Below are 20,152 nucleotides of genomic sequence, written 5' to 3'. Positions count from 1 at the left end.
CCCCTGTGGGTGATTGCTGGTCATGGCAAGAACCATGACTGAAAGCGGGGGGGGGGGGGAATACATAGTTTTGTTTTGAGGTTTTGTTTTTCTTGTGTGTGTGTGTGTGTGTGTGTGTGTGCGCGCGTATTTTTTTGTTTTGGTTTGTGGAAGCCACACCTGATGATCCTCAGGTGTTACTCTTGGCTCTGAGCTCAGGTATTATTCCTGGCAATGTTCTGGGGCCATCTGAGATGCCGGGATCAAACCTGGGTCAGATGCATGCAAGGCAAATGCCCTACCCGCTGTACAATCACTCTGGACCCAAAATACTTTTTTATTTTCCTTTTTGGGTCACACCTGGCAATGCACAGGGGATACTCCTGGCTCTGCACTCAGGAATTATTACTCCTGGCGATGCTCAGGGAACCATATGGGATGCTGGATTCGAACTTGGGTTGGCCGCATGCAAAGCAGATACCCTACCCACTGTGCTGTCGCTCCAGCCCTAATACAGCACCAAAATACACTTTTTAAATAATGGTAATTTGGAAGCTGAGCTGGGCCAGTGAACACCTGGTGGTTCTCAGAGGCTAGCCCTGACTCTGCTCAGGAGTGACCCCTGGTAGTGCCCAGGGAACTATGCAGCATCAGGAATTGAACCAAGGTTGGTGGCTTACAAGGCAAGTGCCTTCTCCCTTGTTCTCTCTCTCTCTCTCTCTCTCTCTCTCTCTCTCTCTCTCTCTCTCTCTCATTTTATTGAATCACCGTGTAATAGTTACAAGCTTTCATGTTTGGGTTACAATCTCACAATGATCAAACACCCATCCCTCCACCAGTGCACATTCCCCACCACCAATATCCTGTACTATCTCTTTAGTCCCATAAGTAATCTTTTCAGAGATAGTACAGAGGGTGGGGCACCTGCCTAGCAGGCACCTGGTCAGGTTCAATCTCCAGGAACCCCATATGGTCAAGCACCAAGCACCACCAGGAGTGACCCCTGAGCTCAGAGACAGAAATAAGCCCCATGCACACCTAGGTATGTCTTCCAAACAAACAAAAATCCAGTGTTCGTTTTCAAGGTTACCCTTTCTCCTGCTTCCTTCTTTGCCATTCTGTAGAGCACAATTCTAAAAATTCTATTTTGTACATTTTACTTAGGAGTAAAACTAGGATTGGTTGATCCTCATTCTGGAAAACCATAACTGGGCTCATACCTCCAGTCCCTGCATCGTGGAAAAGTAGAAGAAAGAGTGGAGCTCAGGCCTGGAAGGGCCCTCGTTCTGCTCTGTGGGCAGGCAAGGTTACCCGACTGCTGTGTCCTGTGTTCCCCAGATGCTTAACTGGTGATTTATGCTTCTGAAACAAATTAAGTTTTCCTTTCGTATTTGTTGTCCTTCATTTTTTTTTTATGTCTTTAAACTTTTCAAGTTTATTCAACAAAGTAGAACAGGTGTAGACAAAAGAAATGTTAGAAATTTAGCCGGGATGGGGGCACAGACAATATAGGAGAGAGGGCAGAGACAGGGGCCATGTGGCATGTTACAGACATGGGGCCACATGGAAAGACAGCCGTGTCACTAAGGGGGAGGGTGTCACGTGGGAGGATAACAGTCACTGACGGGTCATGTGGAAGGACAGCCGTGTCACTGAGACAAGGGACGGGTCACATGGAAGGTGTTGTCCTTCATTTTTGACTCTTGTGAGTATGTAGAATTGGAGGATAAAGAAGGCTGAGAATGTTCCAGAAGGGGCCAGAGAGAGAAAACAGGGATTAGATATGTGTCTTGCTTTGGTCCCAGCACCACATACTGTCCCCCAAACACCACCAGGAATGAGAACCACAAGATGGGGTCCAAATCAAGAGAGAGAGAAAGAGAGAGAGAGAGAAAGAGAAAGAGAGAGAGGTACTGTAGCAAAGCTATTAGAGACTTAGAAGTTCCGTTGCAATGAATAAAAAGATCAGGAGGGGTTGGAGCGATAGCACAGCGAGTAGAGCGTTTGCCTTGCACACGGCTGACCCGGGTTCGATTGCCAGCATCCCATATGGTCTCCCAGCACCGCCAGGAGTAATTCCTGAGTGCAGAGCCAGGAGTAACCCCTGTGCATCGCTGGGTATGACCCAAAAAGCAAAAAAAAAAAAAAAAAAATCAGGAAAAAGTAGTGAGCAATCCGGTGAATTGGAACAGGATAGAATTCCGGATTTCCAGTGGAACTGGCCTTCCTGTCTGTGGTCAGTGCTTCCCGAGTTTGGTGCTGAGTGCTGCCACTCGATCTTAGTGTCAACTCACTCTGTTTCCCAACACCCAGAGTGCTGGGTTCTGTATAATCCCGAGTGTACTGGAAGCCTGGGTGAGAGAAAGTGTCTTGCCTGAGGCCTCATAGCACTGACTGGTGGAGCTGTGTCAGTGTGCAGCAGAGCTGTTGGGGGCGGGGGTGTAAAACTGTGTGCATGGTGCAGCTGTGTTAGAGGGTTGCGGGGTGTGGGACTGTCTATGGAGCTGTGATAGGTGAATTGTGGAGCTGTATTTTGTGAGGGCTGAAGCGATAGCACAGCAGGTAGGGTGTTTGACTTACACGCGGCCGACCCAGGTTCGATTCCTCTGTCCCTCTCAGAGAGCCCGGCAAGCTACCGAGAGTATCCGGCCCTCATGGCAGAGCCTGGCAAGCTACCCATGGCGTATTCGATATGCCAAAAACAGTAACAACAAGTCTCACAATGGAGACGTTACTCGTGCCCGCTCGAGCAAATCGATGAACAATGGGAGGACAGTGGGACAACAGTGCTACAGTGCTGCACTAATTCGGGATTTGTGGGATTGCGTTCTGTCCTGTCAGGGAGAGCTGCTAGGGTGAAGTTAGGGCGCTCTCTCCAGCAGCCCTAGACCCGCAGAAACAGAGAAGGGGACAGTTGGTTGTCCCAGGGTGAGACTGGGAAGTGGAGCTGGAGAAAGAGGAGTGGAAATGGAAGTCGGTCTGCAGAGCCCTGGGGTTGAGAAGCAACTTCTCCCACAAGTAGCCCTAGTTCAGTACTAACCTCTGACGTTCGCATTCCCCGGCCTCTCATGCAGCCTCCGTGTCCACACAAGGATTCCAGAGCCTCTTCCTTACTCGCTGAGGCAGGGCTTCACAACCTTGTGTTGTAAGTCACATTGGTTAATACTGTTATGTTCTGTCTAAAGTATTACCTTAAGGTGGAGGTGGGTCTGTTGGCACTTTCATGATAGGCCTGGTGTGGTAACATCATAACCCGTAATGCACATGAGTATTTATAGTCTTGAAAACCAATAGTACTAGGTTACTCAATTGAAAACTAAAACAAGTCACCTTGATATTATTCATCAATGTCGCAGCTCTGTTTTGCCCATACAGACCTTACCATGTGTGCTGCGTTTGCAAAAGAAATCAGTGTTTCCATAGTACTAAATATAGGGTTGTCATAGTTTCTGATGAAAATTCAAAAAGCACATTTGTTGTTTATTAGTGAGTCAACATGTGTAGTGAACACTTCGTTGAAAATGTACTTTAGGGGGTAGAGCAATAGGACAGTGGGACGGGTGTCCGCCATGTACACAGTCAATCCAAGTTTGGTCCCCAGCATCCTATATAGTTCCCCAAGCACCACCAGGATTGATCCCTGAATGCAGAGCCAGGAGTAGGCTAAGTGTGGTCCAAACACAGAGGGGAGGGAGGGAAGGAGGAGGGAGGGAGGGAGGGAGGGAGGGAGGGAGGGAGGGAGGGAGGGAGGGAGGAAAGGAAGGAAGGAAGGGAGGGAGGGAGGGAGGGAGGGAGGGAGGGAGGGAGGGAGGGAGGGAGGAAAGGAAGGAAGGGAGGGAGGGAGGGAGGGAGGGAGGGAGGAGGGAGGGAGGAGGGAGGAAGTAAGTTTATAATCTGTCCATTCAAAGCATCTTTACATAAAGTAATGCGTCAGCTTCATTACCGGGCTCATAATTGATTTATCTTAAAAGATTATATGTCTAGCTGAAAGCAAATATTTTCAAAGGCTATTTACATCAGAATTACTGCCAATAAAATGTAAGTATTTTGATTTCTCTATTTTTATCCCTGGAAAAAAGGAAAACAAGTATCTCAGTGTTCACTTTAGGGTGAGATACCCCGCTAGTGTATTTGCCATGTTTGTCTCAATTACGGCTCTTTATCTCATGACTTTCTTTGAGATAAATGAAATCCAGGTGTAACTATGAATCGTGGAAATATCCACTAGGCACCTTCTTATACCTTCACATAAAACGCCTGTGCCAGAGAGTCATTATTTGCTTTAAAAAATGGGGGGGTCTCCAGCAGCCTTTCACCCACACAGCTCTGAGAGGGTTGCCCAGTTAGTCTCCTCTCACGCCCTTTGGTCATTGAGGTGACAGAGGACTGCGATGTTAACCTAGCAACCTCGGTGAAAATACAATCAAGTAAGAGCTTGATTTTTCCCACTTTCTTTGCGATGATTTGCAATACTGAATATGCCAGTTTCATACATACCTCATTTCAGCACCACACTACCACCAGAAATGCCAACATCAGCTCTGCCTGGTATTCAGAAATAGTCTTCTTTGCTAGGTAAGGAAGTAGCCCAGTGTAAGGTCAATGTCCAAGGGCCTCTTTCAATTCTGAAATTATATCCGGGCCATCTGTGAAGGTTTTTTCCAAGAATAGCACATGGATAGTACCAAGGTCTGGGGAGATTGCTCAGGTGTCGGGAGCACCAAAGCACTGGGACATGGAAAATGTTGAGTTTGCAAAGTTTGTGCTTCAGAGAACTGACTGTTCATCCTTTGCCCACTTTTTTTTTTTTTTTGCATTTACCATTTCAGTTTTGCTATGCATAAACAAAAACATGGAATGCTTCACGAATTTATGTGTCGTCCTTGTGCAGGGGCCATGCTTTCTCTGTACCATTCCAATTTTAGCATATGTGCTGCCAAAGTGAGCACACTTTTGTTTTTCTTACTGATTAAAATTATTTCTAGCAATATATTTCCCACCTATTGTTTGTTCACCATTTCTTTTGTTTCTTAACATAAAGAAGTTTCTTTCTTTCTTTCTTTTTTTTTTTTTTTTTTGCTTTTTGGGTCACACCCAGCAGTGCACAGGGGTTACTCCTGGCTCTGCACCCAGGAACCACTCCTGGCGGTGCTGGGGACCACATGAAATGCTGGGAATCGAACCCGTGTCGGCCGCATGCAAGGCAAACACCCTACCCGCTGTGCTATCACTCCAGCTCCTGAAGAAGTTTTTTAAAACAAAAATAGGATCTATTCTTTTTCTTTGTTATCTATGAGAGTACAATGGCAAGTTTACTTTCAAGTTTTTCCTGTGAATGGAGTAACCTATGGCTTAATTGTTGTGGTTTTTTTTGTGTTTTGTTTGTTTGTTTGTGTTTTATAGTTTCAGGTGTATATTATTTCAACACCAGTCCCTTCACCAGTGCCCATTACCCTCAACTAATGCCACGAGTTTCCCTCCCACCCACCCTGCAGCCCACCTCTGTGGCAGGCACTTTTCCCCTCCCCCACTGTCCTAGTGTCCCCTAACTTATCCCCAACCCCTGCCCCAGTGCCATGCTCCCTGCTGAAGAACAGTCTCCTGCTCTCTGTTGCTGTTGCCGGTGGGCATGAGAGCATCATTCTGAGTCTGTTCCTCGGCCTCTGATTTTACTCAACATGACACTCTCCAGATCCATCCACCTTGCAGCAAATTGCATGACTTTATCTTTCCTAAAGGCTGGGTAGTGTTCCATTGTGTATATGTGCCACAGTTTATTCAGTTATCTGTTCAAGGGCATGTGGGATGTGGGGTATTTTCCATATTTTGGGTAGTATATATAGTTCTGCAATGACCATAGGAGTGCTGTGGCTTAATTTTTAATTTGATTATTTTGTTCCTTTTGGTGGTGTTGGTGGGGTCTCCCAAATAGTGTTGACGGGAACTGGGAACCACTCCCAGCAAAACTTAGCCAACCAGGTCAGACAGCTCAATGTGATGCCTCTTTTTATAAAAAAAAAAAAAAAATCTGGGATTTTTTTATTCATTACATTGAAGACAACTTCCTATTTATCATGATCTGCAGTTCATCATTGGAGACAGTTATTTTTCATAGATTAAATTGAATTTCATTTTTTTTTTATTGAATCACCATGAGGTAGAGCATTACAAAGCTAACTGTTCATGACTGGGTTACAGTCATACAATGTTCTAATACCCATCTCTCCACTAGTGTAATTTCCTAGGACTAATGTCCTCAGTTTCCCTCCCACCCACCCCCGACTGCACCCCAGCCTGCCTTTACAGAAAGCACCTCTCTCCCTCCCTCCCTCCCTCACTCTCTCCCTCCCTCTCTCTCTGTCTCTCTCTCTCTCTCTGTCTCTCTCATTTTGGGCATTATGGTTTGCAATACAGATGCCGAAAGGTTATCATGTATTATCCCTTTACCTCCTTTCAACACTCATTTCTTGTCCATTTCCAACTATTGTTGTCACACTGGACCCTCCTCTGTCTTATATCTTATACTTGTAATTTCCAACCGTTGACCAGTCCTCCTGGCCCTGTTTTCTCTGCCTTGGATATAGATGCCTCTTGAGATGACAGGTGCTGCCCCAGTCCTGACTGACTTCATTCGGCATGACATCCAGCCACACCCATGTGGTGGCAGATTGCATGATTTCATTTTTTTCTTATAGCTGAGTAGTATTCCATATACCAATTGTGATATAGATAAACATATCACAATTGGTATATGGAATATATGATATATATAACAATTTCTTTTTTTAATTTTTTTTCTTTTTGGATCACAACTGATTATGCACAGGGGTCACTCTTGGCTCTGCACTCAGGAATTACCCCTGGCGGTTCTCGGGGAACCATATGGGATTCTGGGAATCGAACCCGGGTCGGCGGCGTGCAAGGCAAACGCCCTACCCGCTATGCTAATCGCTCCAGCCCCAATTTTTTTTTTATTGAATCACCGTGGAAAGTTACAAAGGTTTCAGGCTTAAGTCTCAGTTACACAATGCCAGAACACCCATCCCTTCACCAGTGCACATATTCCACCACCAAGAACCACAGTAAACCTCCCCCAACCCCCCACCTCCCCAGCCCCCCACCCTGCCTGTGTAGCTGATAAATTTCACTTTACTTTCTCTTTACTTTGATTATATTCAATATTTCAACAAAAAACTCACTATTATTGTTTGGAGCCCCCTCCCCCACCAAGTCGGACCTGCTGGAAAGGAAGCATTTGATAATTTGTTTTCCATTGCTGAGAATGAAGAGATATGAGGTCGTGTGGCCACAACAGCAGCCGCTAGGTTTTGGATTTCTGTATTTTAGTATTTTAGTAACTAACTCCAGAGGGTTTTCTGCCAGAAGTTGCATCATTGCTAGCTCGTACCTCTCTGCTACTTTATATTTCACATATGAGTGCAATCTTTCTATGTCTGTCTCTTTCTTTCTGACTCATTTCACTCAACATGATACTTTCCATGTTGATCCACTTATATGCAAATTTCATGACTTCATCTTTTCTAACAGCTGCATAGTATTCCATTGTGTAGATATACCAAAGTTTCTTTAACCAGTCACCTGTTTTTGGGCACTCTGGTTTTTTCTAGATTGTGACTATTGAAAACAGTGCTGCAATGAACATAGAAATGCAGATGTCATTTCTACTATACCTTTTTGCCTCTCTGGGATATATTCCCAGGAGTGGTATTGCTGGGTCAAATGGGAGCTCAACTTCTAATTTTTTGACAGTTGTCCATATTTTTTTCCAAAAGGGCTGAACAAGTCGGCATTTCCACCAGAAGTATATCACAATTTCTTTATTCCAGTATCTATTCTTGGGCACTTGGGTTACTTTTAGATCTTGGGTCTTGTGAATAGAGCTGAAATGAACGTAGAGGCACAAATATTCTCTTTGAAATAGTGTTTGGGCCCCTTGTGGTAGAGGCCAAGAAGTGGAATTGCTGGGTCATATGGAAACTAAATTAATTTTTAAAGACATATTCATGTTCTTTTCCAAAGAAGTTGAACCAGCTGACATTCCCATCAGCAATGAATGAGGGTTCCTATTCCCTCATATCCCTGCTTGCACTACTGGCCTTTGTTCTTTTTCAAATGTGGCAGTCTGACAGGTGTGGAATAATATTTCATTATTTTGATGATAAATAATAAGAAATACTTTTTAATATACCTGTGTGTCTGATACCTTTGTTAAACAAGTGTCTGTTTCTTTTCCCCATTTTTCAATGAGATTGTTTAGTTTTGGTTGTCAAATTCTATAATTGCTTTCTGTATTTTGGTTATTAACCCTTTGTCAGATGGGTGATAGGTGAATATTTTCTCCAAGGCTGTCAGGCTGTGGGGTATCTTGTTCTTGTTGTTGTTGTTCTATCCAATACTTCTTTTTTGGGGGGGAGGAGGGTCACACCTGGTGATGCACAGGGGTTACTCGTAGCTTTTCACTCAGGAATTATTCCTGGCAGTGCTCAGGGGACCGTATGAGATGCTGGGAATCGAACTCAGGTTAGCGCATGCATGACAAATGCTCCAGCCCCTCCAATACTTCTTTTTGCAGTAAAAAAAAAAGGTTTTTGGAGCTGCCTGTTTTGATTGCCTTTCTGTTGGTGAAAAGGAAGTATTCAGGGGCTGGCAAGATAGCTCAAAGGACAATGGTACATGCTGTGTCATATGCCCACATTCGGTCCCCAGGGAGGAAGGGAAAGAAGGAAGGAGAGAAGAATTCAGGCACCATGTCATTCAGAATTTAACTAGATTTAACTAGAAGTTGAATGTGGCACCACATAGAGGATGCATAAATATGGCTATACAGTAGGCCCTAGATATGTCTTGAACAGCCTCCAAGTGATGCCAAGGACACGTGTAACCATCATAACATCTCCAGGCATCTGCATATCATTTTAGCTGGGGTGGTGGCAGGGACTGGAAATCGGAAGGCACACAATTTGTGGCAGATGGCTCTGTGTCAGCTCTGACAAGCAGCCAGGCCTAGCTTCCTGTGCAGATTTTCTCTTCTTTCTGATTAGGTCAGGATGGGAACACTCTAGAAAGTTCTACAGATTTAGCCTGAGGCTACAAGTTTGTGACTTAGTCCCATCTGTCACAGAGCTCCTCCAGATTTTGTTCTAAGTATAGAAGTAAATTTACCATATAAATCAGCCCAAGAAAATGGAGTCATTTCATCCTTGTAGAGATGTTTTGTTGTTTGTTTGTCTGTGGGCCACACCTGGCAAGCTCAGAGCTTACTCCTGGCCCTGTGCTCAGGAATCATCTGTAGTGCTCAGGGGACCATATGTATTGCCAGGGATTGAACCCAGGTTGGTCACATGCAGGGTTGGCTATTAACCCTTTTTCAGATGGGTGAAAAGCGAATATTTTCACCCAGACTGTGGGGTGTCTTTTGTTGTTGTTGTTCTGTCAGATGTTTCTTTTTGCAGTAAAAAAAACGTTTCTTGAAGCTGTGCTTTGACTGCCTTTCTGTTGGTGAAAAGAAAGTATTCAGGGGCTGGCAAGATAGCTCAAAGGACTGCATGCGTGCTTTGTCATATGCCCACATTCGATCCCCGGGGAGGGAGGAAGAGAAGGAAGGAAAGAAGAATCTAGGCACCATGTCATCCAGAACAAAGGACATAAACTGATTTAACTAGAAGTTTCGTATGGCACCACATAGGGGATGCATAAACACAGCAGGCCCTATATTTGTCTTGAACTCTGTAATTTCTCCCTGACCCAGGGTATTTTCTTACAATACCTGGTCTATTGTGAAAATTCTGGAACCTTGCTTTGTTTTGGTTGGGGGCTACACTCAGCGGTGCTTAGGGGTTCCTCCTGGCTCTGTGCTCAGGGAACACTCCTGGCAGGGCTGGGGAGACCATGGTGGAGTGCCACGGGTCAGACCCAGGGTGGCTGTGTGCAAGGCCAGCCTGTACTATGGCTTTGGCCCTCTGAAGCCTTTTATGAAGCATTGTCAGGTATAGAATACAGATACTCAGCTAAAATAGGGCAATCCAAATTTTGGTAACAACCAGAATACATAGATTCCAACATTTGCCACTCAAAAGATTGGGACCAAAGTGGTAACCCAGTGGTGGGGCATTTGCCTTTATGTGTCAGACCCTGAGTTCGATCCCAGCACTGTATCTACACACAAAGAGTAAGCTGTTGAGATGACATCAGCCCTGCATCGTACTCAGAAACAGCCTTCTTTTCTGGATAAGTCAGGAGCTCCAGGATAAGACAGTCCTGATACCTTTTTGGATTCTGAAAATATATTTGGGATATCAATGAAGGTTTTTCCAAAAACAGTTTGGTGGAAGTTGAGTCCCAGATCCCTAAAATAGATGACTCCCTTAATAAGCCTCTTGGAGGCCAGGGGTGATGGCTCAGTTGTCAGAAGTGTTGAGTTGAAACCCCAGTGCCATGAGGCCACAAAGGCCCTGCAGAGCTGGCGATCACCAGGGTCCCCAGGCTTTGCCAGTGTGGACCTGGTGGTCGCCATCTCTGTAGTGCTGGGGCAACACCACCGTTTCAGGCTCTATGACTGAGTCACTAGGCCCCGTTGACCTCATGTTGCCGGGAATGGGTCCAGGGGTCTCCTGAGCACCACTCGGGAGTTCTCCACACTTCCCCACTTGCGTGCACCATCAGATCTCGGAATCTTTTCCAGACAGAGCAGTGGCTCTCCCTGATCCTCAGCTCTGCCCACAAGGCCGCAGGGATCCACTGTCAGATCTTATTTATTTTCCCATGATTAGAGCTTAAGTGACTTGCTGCATTGCCTGGGTTTGAGTCTACCTCTTGCTATTTATTTTCCTCTTTGATTCACACCCAGTGGGTCTCTGAAACTTACTCCCACACAGGCAAAGCACACACCCAGCCCTTTGGGCAGCTCTCCAGCCCTCACTCCTGCTCTGTCGAGCTACCCAAGTTTTCTGATTCTGCAGAATCACCAGCTCTAGATTCTGAGATAAATTCTTTGATTTTCATCTCAATGTTCAGAACTTCTCTGCTTTTGTTGGAAAGGAAGGGCTGTGGGTGGAGGCGCCAGCATTTCCTTGGAGGCTAAGCGGCTCCTATAAATGGGCTGCAAACGTCTGAAGGGAAAGTAAATACCCTGGCACCTGGATCTGTTGGTACTTTCCAGAACTTTGGGATCTGTGCTTAGGAATCAGCTCCATAAATGGCCCAATAGAAGAAGGAAATAATTCCCTATGAGACGCTGAGTTGGAGACCACCACATCAGCCCCCTGGATGAGAGAATTTTATTATATCCAAATCTCTCTTCTGAGAGATTTGATATTCCTTGATAGGGTATACCAGTTGGTTCTTGTGGCAGTAAAGTATCTTTTTCAGGGGCTGGAGCTATAGCACAGTGGGTAGGGCGTTTGCCTTGCACGCAGCCGGCCCAGGTTCGATTCCCAGCATCCCATATGGTCCCCTGAGCACCGCCAGGAGTAATTCCTGAGTGCATCGCCAGGTGTGACCCAAAAAGCAAAAAAAAAAAAAAAAGAATCTTTTTCAGTGTTCCAAGGTCAGACCAAAGGCAACCAATGTGATCAGGTTAAGCACAGAGTTTGCAAAGAGGGCCCCACCGTGCTTCCACAAGGAATATTCTGAAGGAGCAGAATGGGCCCCGTGCTTGGCAGAAACCACAGGAAGAACGCAGTCTTCTGACTCATCTGAAGCAGATCCCACAGCTGCTTATGAAACCCAGCACCGAGGCCTGATGAGAGAAGACTCATCCTTCCATCAAACCTTCAGAAATTTTTCTGTTAGTTTCTGTGGCAAGAAGATCTGTGTTTGAATGGATGGACATAGAGTATCGTGCTGAGTGAAGTGAGTCAGGGGGACAATGGCATAGAAGGATTGCACTCATTTGCAGGACTTTTTCTTTAAAAAGTATGATACTGATATGCAAGGACAGTAGAAATGGGGGCCAGGAGGACGGGTTCATGGTCAGAAGCTTGCCACAAGTGCAGGGCATTGGGAGTAAGGTGGGGGGAGGACAGTTAGGACAGAGAAGGGACCAGTAGGACGATGATAGTTGGACATGATCACTCTAGACAAGAACCAAGTGCTGAAAGGAGGTGAAGGGATTTATACATAGTAACCTTTCAGTACCTGTAGTGCAAACCATATAGTCCAAAAGGAGAGAGAAACAGAGAGAGGGAGGGAGGGAGGGAGGGAGGGAGGGAGGATGGAAGGAAGGGAGGGAGGGAGAGAGTGAAGAAAAGGCAGGATGGGGATGGCATAGGAAATGTACACTGGTGAAGAAACTGGTGTTGAAACATTGTACGACTGAAACCCAGTCAAGAACAACTTTGTAACTGTATCTCAGTGATTCAATCACTGTCACTGGCATCCCGTTACTCTTACTCATCGATTTGCTCGAGCGGGCACCAGTAACGTCTCCATTGTGAGACTTGTCATTGTGAGACTTGTTGTTACTGCTTTTGGCACATTGAATATGCCATGGGAAGCTTGCCAGGCTCTGCGTGTGGGCAGGATACTCTCGGTAGCTTGCTGAGCTTTCTGAGAGGGATGGAGGAATCGAACCCGGGTCAGCTGCATGCAAGGCAAATACCCTACCCGCTGTGCTTTCGCTTCAGTCCAGCATTAATAAAATATAATTTTTAGGTTCATCCCAATGAACCTAAAAATTATATTTTAGGTTTATATTTTAGTTTATACTTTGGTAAAGTATAAACATGATAACTGAGGCAATGATCCCCATCCTCTTATCTGTATGAAGAAATTAATAAGCATTTTTTATTTTTAATTATTTTGATACATTCAGAAACAGTTTAATCAAGGCATTTTTGAAGGATGAGAATAGTTAAGGAAAAAGATTAAATGAAACCTGGATCTATAGTTTTTGTTCTCATAGTTTGATTTATAGATTAATAGATAAAACAAACATAGTTCCTGGCTCGTGTATCTGAGAGTAAAGAAATGAAAGCAATTAGTTTTAATTACTAATGTCTTCCCTATCCTTCCTTTTTCATCAGTAAAAGTTCAATGACAGCATATAGATATAAAAACTTTTATTCTTCTGGCCTAACAAAGTTGAGGATTTTTGTTAATTAAAGCATTAATTCTTCAAATGCTTTTGGGAATAAGCTATGCATATTAAAATAAGAGTGGATAGTATTATCCATAATAATATACAGGATTCACTTCTTCCTCTGGAGCTGACAACTTGACCTGTGGAATTGGTCCCTGAAGTGGACATTTATTTTCCTCCCTGTAACACTTCAACTTAGTCTATAGACTTGACTTTTAGTTTCCAGAAACCACTTGCAGGATCTTTTCTCCAGGCCTTTATAATTTGAAAGTCCTTTCTTTTGTGTGTGCACACATATAAAAGCAGCTCATTTTACTTGTGTGTGTGTGTGCAACCACATATACTACACACACATGCACACACACAAGAAACGTTTGTTTCCAAAGAACCAAGAATGCTGTCAATATATAGTCAGTAAAATGAATTCACATCACAACCTTATTCCAAGCTCTACAAAAGATCTCCTACTACTAACCTGCCTTCTTTCCTGCTTAGAACTCAGTCTTAACTTAAAAGGAGGAATCCTTACTCTAAAGGCTAACACTGAAAAGAATTGCAATAACTATTGTCTGTGAAGATAGAACCAGGAATAAGCAGAACTCTTGTAAGTGCGTGATTTACCACAACAAAGCCAATTGTACCTTTAACCGCTTTTCAGAATGGTCAGCCACAAAGAATGAGACAGACAGATGTGACCATGACCTGTCCAGATAGCAAGCTGGTCTTGAATGCCCTCAAGAGAATCAGCCTGGCACTTACTGAATAAAATTTCTGCCCCTTCCGAACCCCTCCCTCTGGCTCCCAACACCTGATCCACTGCTTACATTAACAGGTATATTAAGAACAGCTAGCAGGTTAATTAAAAGTTAACAGGTACATCAAGAATTAACAGCCATGGGGCTGGAGAGATAGCACAGCGGGTAGGGCATTTGCCTTGCATGGGGCCAACCCGGGTTCGATTCCCAGCATCCCATATGGTCCCCCGAGCACCACCAGGAGTAATTCCTGAGTGCAAAGCCAGGAGTAACCCCTGAGTATTGCCGGGTGTGACCCAAAAAAAGCAAAAAAAAAAAAGAACAGCCATGCAGGTGGCTGACCCAGATATGATGCCTGGCACCCCATATGCGCTCCCCCAAGTCTGCTAGGAGTGAGTGTGGACCCAAAACAAACCAAAATAATAGAGCAAAGGCTGGTATATTTAGATAGCAATGGCCATATGGTGGTAGATTATCAGCAAGCAGTGACTCAATAATATTAAAAAAAAAGAAATTTCTACATCAATTTCTACACTTACTTTCCTATAACCTTTAAAAGTGTAACCTGGTGGTTGGCATCTATTGATGTCACCTGCTACATCCTGCAGGGCCACTGCAGATGCACGGTCCCACTTTCTTCCTCCCCACTCCTCTCCTCCTCCACCTCTTCCTCCGTTCCCACTCTCTCTCCGCCTCCCCACTCCTCTCCTCCTCCACCTCTTCCTCCGTTCCCTCTCTTTCTCCTCCTCCCCACTCCTCTCCTCCTCCACCTCTTCCTCCACACTTCTGACATGACCCAGGTAAAAAATTAGATGAAATTTTATTCCTTCCCGCTTATCATTATGACTTTCAGACTCGGTAAGCTTTGGCTTATTTGAAAATTTGTTATAATTTGCCTGAAGCAAATTATAACAAATTTATAATTTGAATTGAGCTGGCACAAATGATAGCTTTGTGTTGTTTCAAGAACAACACTGGTCAGTTCAGGGACAGGATTGTACTTTATTGTGCCCATAAAGGAGCTGATAAAACCCACTCAAAGAAAAGTAAATAAAGGATTTATTTATTTTATTTTATTTTGGGAGAGGACAGGATTAACTAATTTTAGAGTATATGGGATATTTCTGATGTCGGTGGGCCCCACAGGTGACTTATGTGAAGCGGGAAGGAGAAAAACAATCATTCTGCCTCTGCCCATCTGCCTCTGCCACCCAGGACCCAAGGTTCTGGGTTCTTGTCTCTCCTCACAGAAAAGAATTTCAGGGGTAGACAAGCAGTGAAATAAAACAGATTTTATTTGGAGGGTTTGGAAGGAAGGAGGGAGAAAAAGCGGGAGAGAATGGAGAGTAACGTGCTCAAGAGAGAACCCGGGATTCTCCAAGGGCGGAGAGAGCCCTACACACAGCCCAGCATTAGACAGGAAAGCATGAAAGTCCACATCTCAAGAGGGGAGGTGTGGGCAACACATGTGCTCGGCTACACGGGTGCAGGCAGCCTGTGCATACGCTTCTTTTGGTCGAGGTGGCTTTATGGGTTTCTCCAGCCTGCCCCTGCTCAGGGCTTCTACCTAGGTAAAAGTCCATTGTTGAGGAGGATGCCTAGGGTGGTTGGCAGAGGTGATGGTCTTCTTTGAAATTCTTTTCCTGGCCTTTTGTGTTTGTTGCTGTAGATAGGTGAGGGGCTTGTCAGGCCTTAATTCCGGTTTTCTCCTGCTTCCTGCAAGGTTGGTTTTTGCCATTGCCTTGGGAGAGGCTTTCCCTGTCCTGCCTACATCAATTTCTGCATTTACTTGATATTTCCATCTTGAATCTTTGGGGTAGATCTGAAGATTTAGAAGTATATTGTGATCATCCACTGCCATTTATAGAATTTAATTACATTTTAGTTGTCTATGTAAACTAGTGCTTAAATTTTTTTAATAAAATGCTAAGTATAAAGTATTATTAAATCATCAGACACTTTCAGGATTATAAAGTAGCAAAGATTGTGTCGGAAGTGATAAACTCTCCACCACAAAATGGGAGTTCTCTAACAAAACTCAGTGTTTTTAAAAAAACGAGGTTCGGGGGCTGGAGCGATAGTACAGCGGGTAGGGTGTTTGCCTTGCACGAGGCCAATCTGGGTTCAATTCCCAGCATCCCATATAGTCCTCTGAGCACCGCCAGGGGTGATTCCTGAGTGCAGAGCCAGGAGTAACCCCTGTGCATTGCCAGGTGTAACCCAAAAAGCAAAAAAAAAAAAAAAAAGGGTTCATAACAAAGCCATTGGCACTGCTTGTCTACCTTTGCAAAAGTGGGATAAAGACTCAGGTACTGGATTTTTGCTCAGGTGCACTGGAAAACAGCAAATTTCTTTGTAGGCAGGGGATCACAATCTGTGACTTACTTAAATCAAAATTACTAAAGCAGGGGTAATAGATCAGAGGCTCATGTGCTTGCTTTGCATACCAGAGCCTGACTTCAAGCACCACTGGGTATCGCCCGCAGAGCCCAGAGTTACTCATCCTCGTTGTTTCACTCCACCCTGTCCCTTCCCTTCCCAGCCTTCACTGCAGTGACCAGGGCTCATATATATGCTGGTTGTGTTAGCGCTGCTGTTTGCCAGGGGTCATGCACAGTTGGCTGTCATGCTTGTACACACACACACCCCTGGCAGTGGAGTGGCTTAAATTCCTTGCAGCCCCCCAGGATGACAGACAGCAGAAGGGCCAGGCTCAAACAGCAGAGCTCCGGGAATCCCGCTCAGGGCCTCAAGCTGGTGAAACAGTTATTCTGAGCCACTGAGCCTTCCCCTGGGCCCTCATTGTTTCACAAATTGGCTATAAAATATGGGGCTATCTTCTTTACTGTGCCCTTGGGCAAGTGTCACTGCTTGTAACATGCTCATAAAAGTAATCATCGCCCTTTAAAGCTGGCACAGCACAGTGGGTAGAGTGTTTGCCTTGCACGCATCTGGTTCCCAGCATCCCATATGGCCCCTCGAGCACCGTCAGGAGTAATTCCCTAGTGCAAAGCCAGGAGTAACCCCTGTGCATCGCTGGGTGTGACCCAACAGGCAAAAAAAAAAATTTTTTTTAAATAAAGCTGGAGCAGCTTTCTCATTTCAGAAAGCTCCAGCACAGAGCTGGGAGCCTCCCCTGAATTCTGTGCTGTTGTGCCACCCCACATTCCAGAGGCCGGGTGGGTGAGGATACAAGGCCTCTGAGCACTTTAATAAACATCTTGAAGGATTTTTCTCTTTCTGAAGTTGAGATCACTGGGTTACAAGAGTGTTCAAGTTTAGAGCCTTGATGTACCAAGTTACTGCACATCCCCAGCACCAAAGTAACCCCCCGACCTCCAGTCCCACATCTCTTCCTTTCCAGCTCTCCCTGTTATTTGTTGGTTTTTGCACACATTCAGCACCATCCATGTGTCCAAAACACGAGACAAATACGGGATGATCTCACTCCTCTGTGATATGTAGAGAAGTAACGGGCATGGGCGATCGGAGGGAGGATTTTTTTTTTTTTTAGCAAGGCAATGACTCCATCAGATTAGCATTCCAGAAATGTCCTAGCCACCAAGCATCAGGAGAGACCTGCCTTTGTAGCTCACTAAGAAACGAAAAGGAAGGCAGCCAGCTGCAAGCCTGTCTGGGGCCTGTCAGGGGCCTGTCAGGGGCCGGGAGGAAGAGGCTGTGTGTTTGCAACCTCGCCCCAGGTCAGTTGAGGACACAGAGCTAGCGCTCTGGCACTGGAGGAGGAAGGGAAGGGTGGGCGCCAGATAGGATGTGTTTTGAGCCTGGAAGAGAGCTCAAAGGGCTAGAGCTGGAGCTTTACATGCTGGCCCCTGGGTTTGATTCTTTTCATTGCCTGGAGTGGTTCCCTGAGTGCCCCTGGGTGTGTTTCCTCCAAAAACCGTTACATATTAGCTGAACTTTTAAAGTTAGCTGTGCACTCTCTATACAATGTATACAGTATACAGTTAGATACACTCATCATACAGTTAGATACACTCATCTGCCGGGAGTTCTGTTACTGTTTCCTTGAAGTGCATCTGCCTGGGTCTGGCTAGCTAACTGGAGGCTGTGTGTGGTGTGTATGCAAGAGGTGGGGTTGGATTCCCTGGCTTCCCCTTGGTCCCGTGAACACTGCCAGGATCAACTTGTAAGCAGTGAGCTGAGAGTGGGCTTCAGGAACCTCCAAGTGTGACCCTACCTCCCAAAAAACAAATTTTAAAAAATGTATGTGCCTTTGGGTGCGTTTGCTAGCAAGAAGCTAAAATGGATGAAGTCGGTGAAAGTATTCACAACTGTCCGTAGAAATGTTTTTGTTTTTAATTATATATATATATTGAATTTTATTTTATATAAACTGTTTTTATTGAACCAGTGTAAGATAGAGCATTACAAAGCTGTTCATGATTGGGTTTTAGTCATACAATGTTCCAACACCTGTTCCTTCACCAGGGTACATTTCCCACCACCAGTGTCCCCAGTTTCCCTCCCACTCCAGCCTGCAGGCAGGCAGGCAGCCCCCCCCCCTTTTCCAATAGTTGGAAAAGTTGAACATTTCCAACTATTGGAAATGACCTGAACCCTCCTCAGTCTTAACTACCCTCCGCCCAGAAAGGTTCTCTGTGTTTCTCCGATGGTCTTGGAGCAGCTGTCGGTTAAGTGTCCACATCCTGAATCTCTTCCTTTTGGTTTGTGGGTCACACCCAGCCGTGCTTCCGATATGCCACAGGGTTCAGCCTCCAGTGCACAGCGTGCACTCAGGCCAGTTGAACTACTTCCTGACCCCAAGAGCAATGACTTGTTTATTGGTTTTTGTACCCTGGTGAAGGGACAGGTCTTGGAACATTGTATGACTGAAACCCAATCTTGGTTTTTGTGCCACACCCAAGGGTGCTCGGGGGCTAGTCCCCACTCTGCTCAGGGATCACTCCCTACAGTGTGCAAAGGACCAGGCAGTGCCGGGAATTGAACCTGAGCCTCAGGACAAAGTACTCACCTGGCCTGTCGGGTGCTTTGCACGAGAGGGTTGGGTTGTTTTTATTTTTTTCTTTTTGAGTCACACCCAGTGATGCTCAGGGGTTACTCCTGGCTCTGCACTCAGGAATCACTCCTTGCGGTGCTCAGGGATATGGGATGCTGGGAATTGAACCTGGGTTGGCCAAGTAAAAGGCCAACCCGCTGTGCTATCACTCCACCCCCCCCAACCCCTAGTTTTGATATTTTAATATAGCCTCCAATTATTTTAGTACCATTTCAGGCCAGGAGTAAAAACATACTTGTCTTGTTTCTGTAGAACAACTCAGAAATGCAATGTTGTTTTTTGTTAGAAACTGAATTATGAGTGGAGCTGGAGAGAGAGTCCAGGGGGCAGGGCGCTGGCCTTGTGCCACCCAGGTTCAATCCCCGGCATCACATATAGTTCCCTAAGTCTCATCAGGAGTGATCACTGAGCACAGAGCCAGGAGTCAGCCCTTAGCGCAGCACCCCACCCCCCGCCCCACCCCTGACTGAGAAAGATAAAATTAGTTACCAGAAGCTGTGACCATTTCTTACTTCCTAAACGATCAATTGGACTCTGGAGAATTTCTCTGTGGGCTTTAATTTGTGGGAGTCCAAGAAGCTGTCTTCACTTCCCTGGTTTCATTTGTTTGCCATCCATGTGATCACTCCCGATGATCACGATCATGAAATCCCGTTAATCACCGATTTCTCGAGCGGGCTCAGTAACCTCTCCATTTGTCCTTTCCCTGAGATCTTAGAAGTCTCTCTCGACTCGGCCCTCCCAACTATGTCGCACTGGAGGCTCTTTCAGGGTCAGAGGAATGGGGTCCAGCTTGTTACTGGCTTTAGCATATGAGTACACCATGGGAAGCTTGCAAGGCTGTCCCATGTGGGCAGGAAACTCTCAGAAGCTTGCCAGTTTCTCCCAGAGGGAGAAGTAGGCTACAAGATATCACATACCACCCCCTCCGAGAGGCCTCAAGGAAGACAATTTTTTGCTGGACGATAGCCAGGCATGCGGGCAAGAGACTCTCTGTGATCACTCCTATTTTTAAAAATTGAGGATAAGAAAAAAAAATCTCTATTAGAGATTAATGTGATTATTTTCCATTTGTTTCAAAAATTATTTATGCATGCATGTATTAAAAATGTACTTAGTAGAACTTTCTGCATAAGTAATTTGTAAGACAAGTAAAAAATTTACTCTGAACAGTAAAACTACTAGGATTAGGACTGCTGTCAGCTGTAGAGCGCCTGCCTTCCCTAGATTTGAGCTTCAGGTTTTCCATTGAAAAGAAAAAGGTGGGGGTACTGGGGAGAT

At 45.3% G+C, this 20,152-nt stretch overlaps 1 protein-coding gene and 1 non-coding gene across 2 annotated transcripts in view; one reads left to right on the top strand and one right to left on the bottom strand.

The window, feature by feature from the left end:
- The window catches only part of LRP11 (LDL receptor related protein 11), a 52,364-nt gene that overhangs the window by 3,388 nt on the left and 28,824 nt on the right, over positions 1-20,152 (top strand). The window lies entirely within an intron of this gene.
- Positions 4,826-4,928, bottom strand: LOC129404542 (U6 spliceosomal RNA). Its single transcript, XR_008629940.1, has one exon. It is a non-coding gene; the product is annotated as a U6 spliceosomal RNA (small nuclear RNA).

This window comes from Sorex araneus, chromosome 4 (genome assembly GCF_027595985.1).
Source record: "Sorex araneus isolate mSorAra2 chromosome 4, mSorAra2.pri, whole genome shotgun sequence".
Taxonomy (NCBI): Eukaryota; Metazoa; Chordata; class Mammalia; order Eulipotyphla; family Soricidae; genus Sorex; species Sorex araneus.
Note: the sequence above shows the minus strand (reverse complement) of the source record. Positions and strands in the feature narration are given on the sequence as shown.